The following is an 8902-nucleotide window of genomic DNA, read 5'->3' as shown; positions in this document are numbered from 1 at the left end:
TACTCATCAATTAAAAAACTATAAACTATTTAGTCGCCTGGGTGGCTCAGTCAGTTAAGAGCCTGACTTCAGCTCAGGTCATGATCTCATGGTTCATGAGTTTGAGCCTCCCATCCCAATCCCTCCTTGAGATTCTTTCTCTCTGCCCCTCCCCACCACCTCAAAATAAATAAACTTAAAAAAAGAGAATGAACTATTGATACATGCAAAAAAAAAAAAAAGTTAAATCTAAATAAATAGGCTCAGTGAACGAAGCCAGACCAAAACCAAAAAAGCAAAAAACCTTTAGGATTCCATTTAAATAAAATTCTAGGACATGAAAACTAATCTACAGTGAGAGAAGATAAGTGCTTGCCTGGATACATAGTGGGCAGGGGGTGGGGTGGAGGCCAGGTAACAAAGAACTGAAACTGTTATATACTGGGAAAGTAAACATAACTATATTTAAGAGTACCTGGTTATTATAGGATATAAGGCTCAGTATAATAAGTATATAATAATAAAACACAGAAGTATTTTTTAAAATATAAATTCTTATAACTGACATGTTTAATATTTGTAAAATTTCTGGTTTCCTAAAATGTTTCATTATAAAATGGATAAAAACACAGCAGCCAGGGAACTATATTACATTCTCAAATTACTAGGAATACTTTAACCAAATGCATTTTTCAACACACATCTGTGAGAAATATGAGAATCACTGAATAATATTTACCCAGCGAGAACAACTTAGGTAAATTTATTCCAAATGCATGTTAAAGATCACATTCCTTCCTCAAGCTGGATAATTCAGTGCTTTCAGACAAAAGACTTCCCTAAAATGAGCCTCAGGGGCTACTACAAACCATACAGCTACTGAAGGAATGACATTCCATCTGGTAAACCTCTTCTCTCAAGATGAGATCAACGCAGCTTCTCTACTTTTAGGCTAGTTTGTGAACTTCATAGGAGCTATTCTAAAACATGCTTTTGTTCAGATCAATAAAGTCATTGATCCAGGCCTCATATTCCACCAGGAATGCAAGGTTTTGGGCTCTCCTGAGGACTGCTGCCCTTGAACCTGGAGTAGAAACTTCAGCAGCCATCAGGACTCAGATCCTCAAAACCTGCCTTCTTCAGGCACCTGATATGAGCTGGGCCGCTGGTATGAAGAGCTCCACAGGAAAAGACAGATCCAGCTATCACAATCCCTTACTGGTGTAACTATGTGGCCAGGACCAAGCCAGGCACTAGGTTACTGACAATGACATACAACCAGGTGGTGGTCATAGCAACCACATGTTTTAATGGGCTTCTCACCAGAGCCTTTTTTCTCCTCTTTACCTCCTAACAACAAAACTGGAAAGGGATAAGAAATGGCCTGAATTCAGGCAGGCATTTATGACCCCGTAATAACCACAGGGCTATGGGTTTGCTCAGTCCAATTGCTGACTGTTCTCAGCGATCCTGAGTGAAGCATTCTCATCTCCACTGTACAGAGGGGGGAAGCTGGTGCACAGAGAGGTTAAGTTACCTGTCTTAACCTCCCGCATCCTTGTCTTTAGAGGAAAGCAGCTCCAGGACACCCCTGCAGGAACACTTACACTCACTGGAGCTGGGAGGGACCACAATGGCTTTACATACAAGACAGCAGGGGCACCGAGCCCCAAAGCGGGAAAAGCTGGATCTGGATTCCTCTGTCTCCTCACACTCCAAGGCGGTTCAGCCCCCTCAGCGGGACCCCACACTCTCAGCTGAGTCCCAAACATCTGAGGTCGAGACCTGCTCTCCAAACTAGGGCTTATTAAAAATTCGTCACGGTCGCCCTATGACGTCAGGTTTCTACGGCAACGCGAAGCATAGGCTTTTAGTCCATACTAAAAATGCCTCCGCAAGACTCACGCACCCCTTGGAATCTCGCTGAACGCAAAATATCTTTGCTCTTCAGGCCACCACAGGAGAAATCATAGTAATTAGAGGCTGTAGACTGAAACTAGGACAGTTGTTGGAACTCGGCCTAGGTTGATGGAACAAAGAATGTCCCTGCTGTGAGGATTTTTGTTTGCTTTAAAGAGACAGTAGGGGAGTATTATCAGTACATTCAGCCCCAGGGAAGTGTCCTAGCATTCTTGAAGATGAGCTAGCACTGAGAGGGTGGACATGTAAAATTCCACACCATGCTAAGCAGTTAACCATCTGAAGTGGAAAACTAAAAGATCATCTATAATCATGTGACTGAATGATCTAGATACATACACGAAATGTCATTTCAGCAATTTGAAATTATTTCAAAGAAGCAGGCCTAGAAAATTATAGTAATTTAGTAGGCAGAAACTTAGTCAATTGAACAATACATTTGTTTGTACTTGAGGATTCTGATTATTCATTCCTGATAATTTCTTCCATATGGAGCGGCATCAATACGTAACCAAAATACTTCTATCTTCTCTATATACCAGGCCTTCTCCCTTCAAACCCTTGGTGGTAAATTGCTCTTATGAAGCAAATTTTCTGCTCTTCCCTCAGGAGTGGGTCTTACAATTATCCCACAGCTCTTCTCCCCTTTCTGTGACTTGCTAGCTCTCAGCTATTTCTATGGTCTTGATCCAAAATGCTTGAGTTTTTTTTTTTTCAACGTTTTTTATTTATTTTTGGGACAGAGAGAGACAGAGCATGAACGGGGGAGGGGCAGAGAGAGAGGGAGACACAGAATCGGAAACAGGCTCCAGGCTCCGAGCCATCAGCCCAGAGCCTGAGGCGGGGCTCGAACTCACGGACCTCGAGATCGTGACCTGGCTGAAGTCGGACGCTTAACCGACTGCGCCACCCAGGCGCCCCCAAAATGCTTGAGCTTTTAAGCCCCCACCCACCCACCATACATCCCTGCTCCACATGTGAGCTGTAAAACAACTAAAAATATGAAAAAAAATAATAAGGAGAACAATATATCAACTTTCTTATAAAAGTTGTATTAGAGAAAGGGCTTAGAATCTGCAGGCAAGGCCTTTACTATTAATAAACCCCAGAGTTGGACACAGTTATCCACCCAGCAGTGCTGCATTGACACAATAGCAAAGGCCAAGGGCTGTAATGCTTATCTATCTGCTGTCTTGTCAAAGATCCCTGTCCACATGTATCCAAAAGAAGTTCCCTTTCAATAGACATTTTTATCTCTCAGGATTCTGTGGGTTGACTGGGCTCCACTGGGTATCTTTCTGCTCTATTTGGTATCTCCCACCTGGGGCTGCAGTCATCTGGAAGCTCCACTTAGCTGGAACATCCAACAGAGCTCGCTCAACATGGATGATGATCCATGTGGCATCTGCTGGGGGGTTGGCTGAGGCTATTGACTGTAGCATCTTGGTTCTACCCCACAGAGCCCCCCATATGTAACTTTGCCAAACTAAATTTAACTCGTATAAATTTGAATTTCAGATAAACAGCAAAAACTTTCTAGTGTAAATACATCTTATGCAATATTATTTTGTTTGTCTAAAATTCAAATTCACCTGGGCATCCTGTATGTTTATTTACTAAATCTGACAACTCTAGGGGACAAGCCTGTGAATCTGTAAGTTTAACAACCATCTGAGAAGACTCTTCCAATGGGGAAAGTCTGGAGAACACAAATAGACTGAAAATAGAGATAAAATCGTTAATACCTGGTATTGTGGAATGAAAGGGCAACAGGTATTCACATATACCGTTGGTGCTAAATAGGTGTATCTGTTTTCTGAGACCTGTATTATTATAACTTAATCATTTGGATGGCCTTTGGTAGAAGCCCTATTTCCACTAACAAGGAAATTTCAGGTGAGGGTTTAGAAAAGGATCCCAAAGTTGATTCTGACCTGCATTCAGGTTAACAGGCCCCAGCTAAGGGAGCAATTCAAGGAGCTGTATGAGTTTCCTGCTCTGGGGAGGAAAGACAGCTATAATTTATGGATCAGATGGTTGAGCTGAGCCCAAGTCCAATGTTCTTCACTTAGTGGCTGGATTTAATCCTCATGACAACCCTGGTAGTGAGGTATCACAATCCTCTCTTCATGAATATATGTTAGTACAAAGCACGTGCTCCTGAACACAGACACAGACAGAAAAGAGGTTTCTCCCCACACCCACTGAAAGAGCCAGGGATGGACCCAGGCATTCTGGGCACCATTAGTTGCTGGTGGCAGAGCTTTAGCAAAGGAATCAGGACACATACTGCTGAGGTGATTAATCACTGTTCTTTTTTACCCTCCCTGCAGCAGGGAGACAGGCTTGGTGCTTCTTCCTCTTACCTCAGGGGAGGTTTGTGCCAGGGTGGGAAGTAAAAGATATCTGAAGCCCATGTTTCTTCCATGCTTTGTGAAAAGTTAGACTTGTGGAAAGGATTGGGCTTCTTATACCTAGTAGGGAGAGGAGGGCATCTGAGGACCCAAGGGTGAGAGGATGGAAGATTTTACTTAGGGGTTAGATCAGAGGTCAATACATTCTTCCAAGAGGAACTGGAGTGCTGTTCCATATCAATGCTTGAGATGGCTCCATGGATGGTCCATCAAGGCTGCATCCAGCTATAAGACAGATTTTCCTGTTTCAATTGAAGGCTGGATGGCACAGGGTCTGGACGATTGAAGATACAGAACCAGCTAGGGCAATGCACAGCTCAGCCCTGAGCAGTGTGGATAGATGAGTAATGATGTAGGGGCCTCCCCAACTGCATCAGGAGGATAAATAGCATAAGTGAGACTCCTTTGTCAAAGAGCATGAACATCTAATATTTTTTAGTACTATCTGGCTTAACTTTGAAATCGCTTTACTAATGTGTATCTCAACCCATAACAAGATGAGAACACTCGTCTTTCCAGATCTGTGCAAACAATGAGTTTCATGGCATTTTTAATATTTGCTAATCGGATACCTTGTTAGAATGTTGATGACACTTTTTCTCTATTTCTCTATAAATGGTACATTTCACCTTTCCATTTCTAAATGTTCAGCTTTATGTTAACTTTATGCTTCAGAATATATATTGAAATAATTATTGAGTTTCAAAAGAAAACTTGGTCATTGGCTTTGTATTTATTCTGCACACTGTTTCCATACACTGCTGGGGGAGGACACATTGTTACAACCTCTTTACAGAGACATTTGGCAATATCTATGACACAAGGAGATAAGGTGAGGCACCTGGGTGACTCAGTCAGTTAAGCGTCTGACTCATGATTTCAGCTCAGATCATGATCTCATGGCTCACGATATCAAGCCCCATGTTCAGGGCTGCCGCCTGTTGCAGTGCAGAGCTTGCTTGGGATCCTCTCTCTCCTTCTCTCTTTACCCCTCCCTCACTTTTGCGCTCTCTCTCTCTCTCTCTCTCAAAATAAATAAATATTTTTTTTTAAAAAAAGAAAAAGTCATGAGGTCTTGTCAGTTTCTACACTCTTAAGTCTGTACTGCAGAGTCCTGGGCACAAGTGCAAGTATGCTCATAGCAGCATGCCTAAAAATATGACCTGTCCCAAGGTCACTTCATTAGAGAAATCTTAGAAAAACTATTTTCAGAGAGAAAATTTTCAATAAGAAATACATAAATATATTACTTGCATAATGAGAACTAAAAATATATAAAGCAGCCATGTGTTTTGTTTAGGGATGTATTCACATCCCTAGATATTGGGTCTCTCTAGGGGTAACGCATTCAGAGTAACACGGAGGCATCTACTTTCTGTAATGTTTTACTTCATAACTTTGGTTATATACATGTTTGCCTATTGTAGTATTTACTATACATTTTTTAAAAGTCTGAAATATAACATATTTGACATGAATAAATTCTAAGGGCTTTATTTCTAATTAGCAAGTAACCCATAATCCATTTAGAAATGTAGAAAGTACATCCAAATGCTAGTGTGAATATATTCATAACCTTCAACCCCACCATGCACTATAAAAACTGTTATCATGGTAATGCATTTTCTCTAGTTACCATCTACACCCAAACTTCATGGCTGAAAGCTATACCCATGTATTAGCTCATAAGCCTGTAGGTCAGAAATCTAGCACAGCATGATCGTGTTCTCTCCTCAGGAGTTCACAAGGCTGGAATCAAGGTGTCCATGTAGGTTGGATTGAGGTCTTTGGAGATTCTGGGGCAAATCTGCTTCCAAGATTATTCTTGTTCCTCGTGAGCGTTGGACTACAGTCCCAATTTCCTTGATGGCTGTCAGCTAGGGGTGCTCTCAGATCCTAGAGGTGCTCTCCAATCTTACTCTAATTTCTTGCCACGTGGACTCGTCCATCTTTGACCCAGCAATAGTGAAGTTAATTTTTCTTGTGCCTTGAGTCTCTCATTTCCTCTTCTGTAAACAGTCAAGGAAAATTCTACGATTTTAAATAACTTGTTTGATTAGGTGAGGCCCACGTAGATACTATCCATTTTATCATATAACATAATTACAGAAGTGATATCTCTTCATATTCATTGGTTCCACCTACACTCAAAGGAGGAGAGAATTATCCAAGGATGAAGATCATTGGAGATTGTCTTAGAATTCTGCCTAGCACATGTAGTTTCAGACCAAAAACAAAACAAAACAAAACAAAAAAATCTCTCAACCTTCAACTAATGATATCCACGTTTAAACTGAATTTTCTGACCCAAATCTCAGACCACTGTTATAGAGCATCATTGTGTTAGGGCTGAGGTCAGCACAAGGGGAGTGATTTATCCAAGGTTCTATAGTTGGGGATGTGTCTTTGTCCTGATTCCAGTTTTCCGTCTAGTATCCATGTTATTTTGTTGTGTACTGTCTCTTCTGCCTGAGGATCAATGGGAACTTCCTCCAGTATCAAACTAGATGACAAACTAAAGGGACAGGAAAGCATATGCTTTAACAGGAAATGGTGTAGTGATATTTTTCTCTCTCCCCAACTTCCTCTGGAAACTCATCCCATAAACTCAGAACTGACATCAAAGCAAATACATTATGGGGACATATTTCAGCTCTTGCTACTACCTTTCCAGATGCTCTCTATGCCAATAATGTTCTTTGATTAGGCAAACATCATCTCCTCTCTGGGAGGAAGGAGGAAGGTGGGCCAAGACTAATATGTGTTGAAGTCCTACTACAGCTCATATGTATTTGACAGGTTTTCTCATTTGTTCCTCAAGACAGCATTGTGAGAAAGATATCATGGGTTCCCCATCACAGATAACCAAGTTCAGACTCATAGAGTCTAAGTTACCTCTCCAGATAAGTAACAGGATTGGATGAGGTTCTATCCCTTGCCCTCCCACAATATAACCAGCAGCTTCCCATTTAGAAAATATTAGATTTACACTTCCCCAGTATTGTGCCCTCATGAGTATGTACTCAACAACCTCTCTTGTTGAGGAAGCTGAGGGTGATTAAATTCTGCTCCTTAGGGTAAGAAGTATAGCTATGGGGTCACAAGGATTAGCTGGTCCCTGATGTCCCTCCCAGGGCCACTGATCCCACTCCATTGACATCAGGCTTGGCCATGTGACTGGATGTGGCCATTGAAATATAAGAGGAAATTGAATATGCCCCTTCCAAGAAGAAGTGTTAAGAACCACGGAAGGGTTCCACCAGTACTTTTTTTGCCTCTGCCTCAGAAATGCCACAGATTATTTACAAGGTTAGTTTAATTCACCTCATTTTCCAGTAACACTAGAATGTGAGAATTTAAATAACAGGAATGCTTGGGAATGGAAATTAAATAGCTTATACACAAATTTGGCCTTCTGGATGACCAATTCAAATCTCATGCTCTAAAACTGAGTCAGTAGTCAAGAGAAAGTACACATCTTACCCAACATCATGCAGAAAACAGTCAGTTGGGGACAAACAGTTCCTTCCTTTTGCTCCATTGCATTCTCCAGAGGATCCATCATCATTCTTTGTGCTTCTCTGGGAATTTGTCTTTACTGAGTGACTATATGAATGCAGATACCCAGTTAGTGGGCACCCCTGATGTTAACTCTCCAAAAGGACCCTGAAGAGGTCAGTAAAGGTACATTGATTTTATTAAAATGAGATAACAAGTTTTCCCTTATCCCACCTCCACCAAACAATTCTACAACACAGAGGTGGCATTGACTCTTACACACAATGTGGGTCTGTGTGAATTTAATTTCCTTCATCACATTTTCAGAAGCTCTTTAGGGCACATTTATGCTGCTTAGGATTATTTAGTTTAGGTTAAAGTCATGTCAGAAGCAGAAGCTAAGAAGTGGGATTGGAAAGGAAACTAACACTTCAATGTCCTGTTACTTGTTGGATATTGTGTTAGGAATGTTACATGCTGTTTCTCTAACTCCTTAAAGCTGTTCTAAAGTTAGGTGTCAGTATTCCTGTTATAGCTCATTCCTCCTCTAGGACATGCTCTACTAAGGGTCATAGAGGTTAAATACATTTTGCAAGGTTATATGCCTGGTAACAGGCAGCATGGTTATTCTAATCCAGGGTTGTTGTACTCCAAAGTTGGGTCCTACCATGAATCTATACATATAGGATGGGTAGTGACATTTACTTTACTCTAGGACAGGTTTTCTCAAACTCAGCACTACTGACATTGTGGCTCTTTGTTATGAAAGTTATTCTATGCATTGTGGGGTGTTTAGCAACTACCCACAAGATTTTAGTAGTACTCCCAGTTGTGACTACCAAAAATGTCTCCAGACATTTCTACATGTCTCCTGATGTGGGAAGCAAAATCACCACCATTTGAAAACCACTGCTCTAGATATACATTTCTGACAGGCAGTTGAATACATAGGTCTGGAGTCTAGGAGAAAGTTCTCAGATGAATATATGTTTTGTGGGCTTCTGGCACCTGGCATGTAATAGATGTCCCATAAATATTTGTTAAATAAATGCAATTGGTTTATAGAATTTAGAGCCATCAATTCTTTTTCC

This window comes from Panthera uncia, chromosome X, assembly GCF_023721935.1.
Source record: "Panthera uncia isolate 11264 chromosome X, Puncia_PCG_1.0, whole genome shotgun sequence".
NCBI classification, from domain to species: domain Eukaryota; kingdom Metazoa; phylum Chordata; class Mammalia; order Carnivora; family Felidae; genus Panthera; species Panthera uncia.
The sequence above is the reverse complement of the archived record's forward strand: the minus strand, read 5'-3'. Positions refer to the sequence as shown.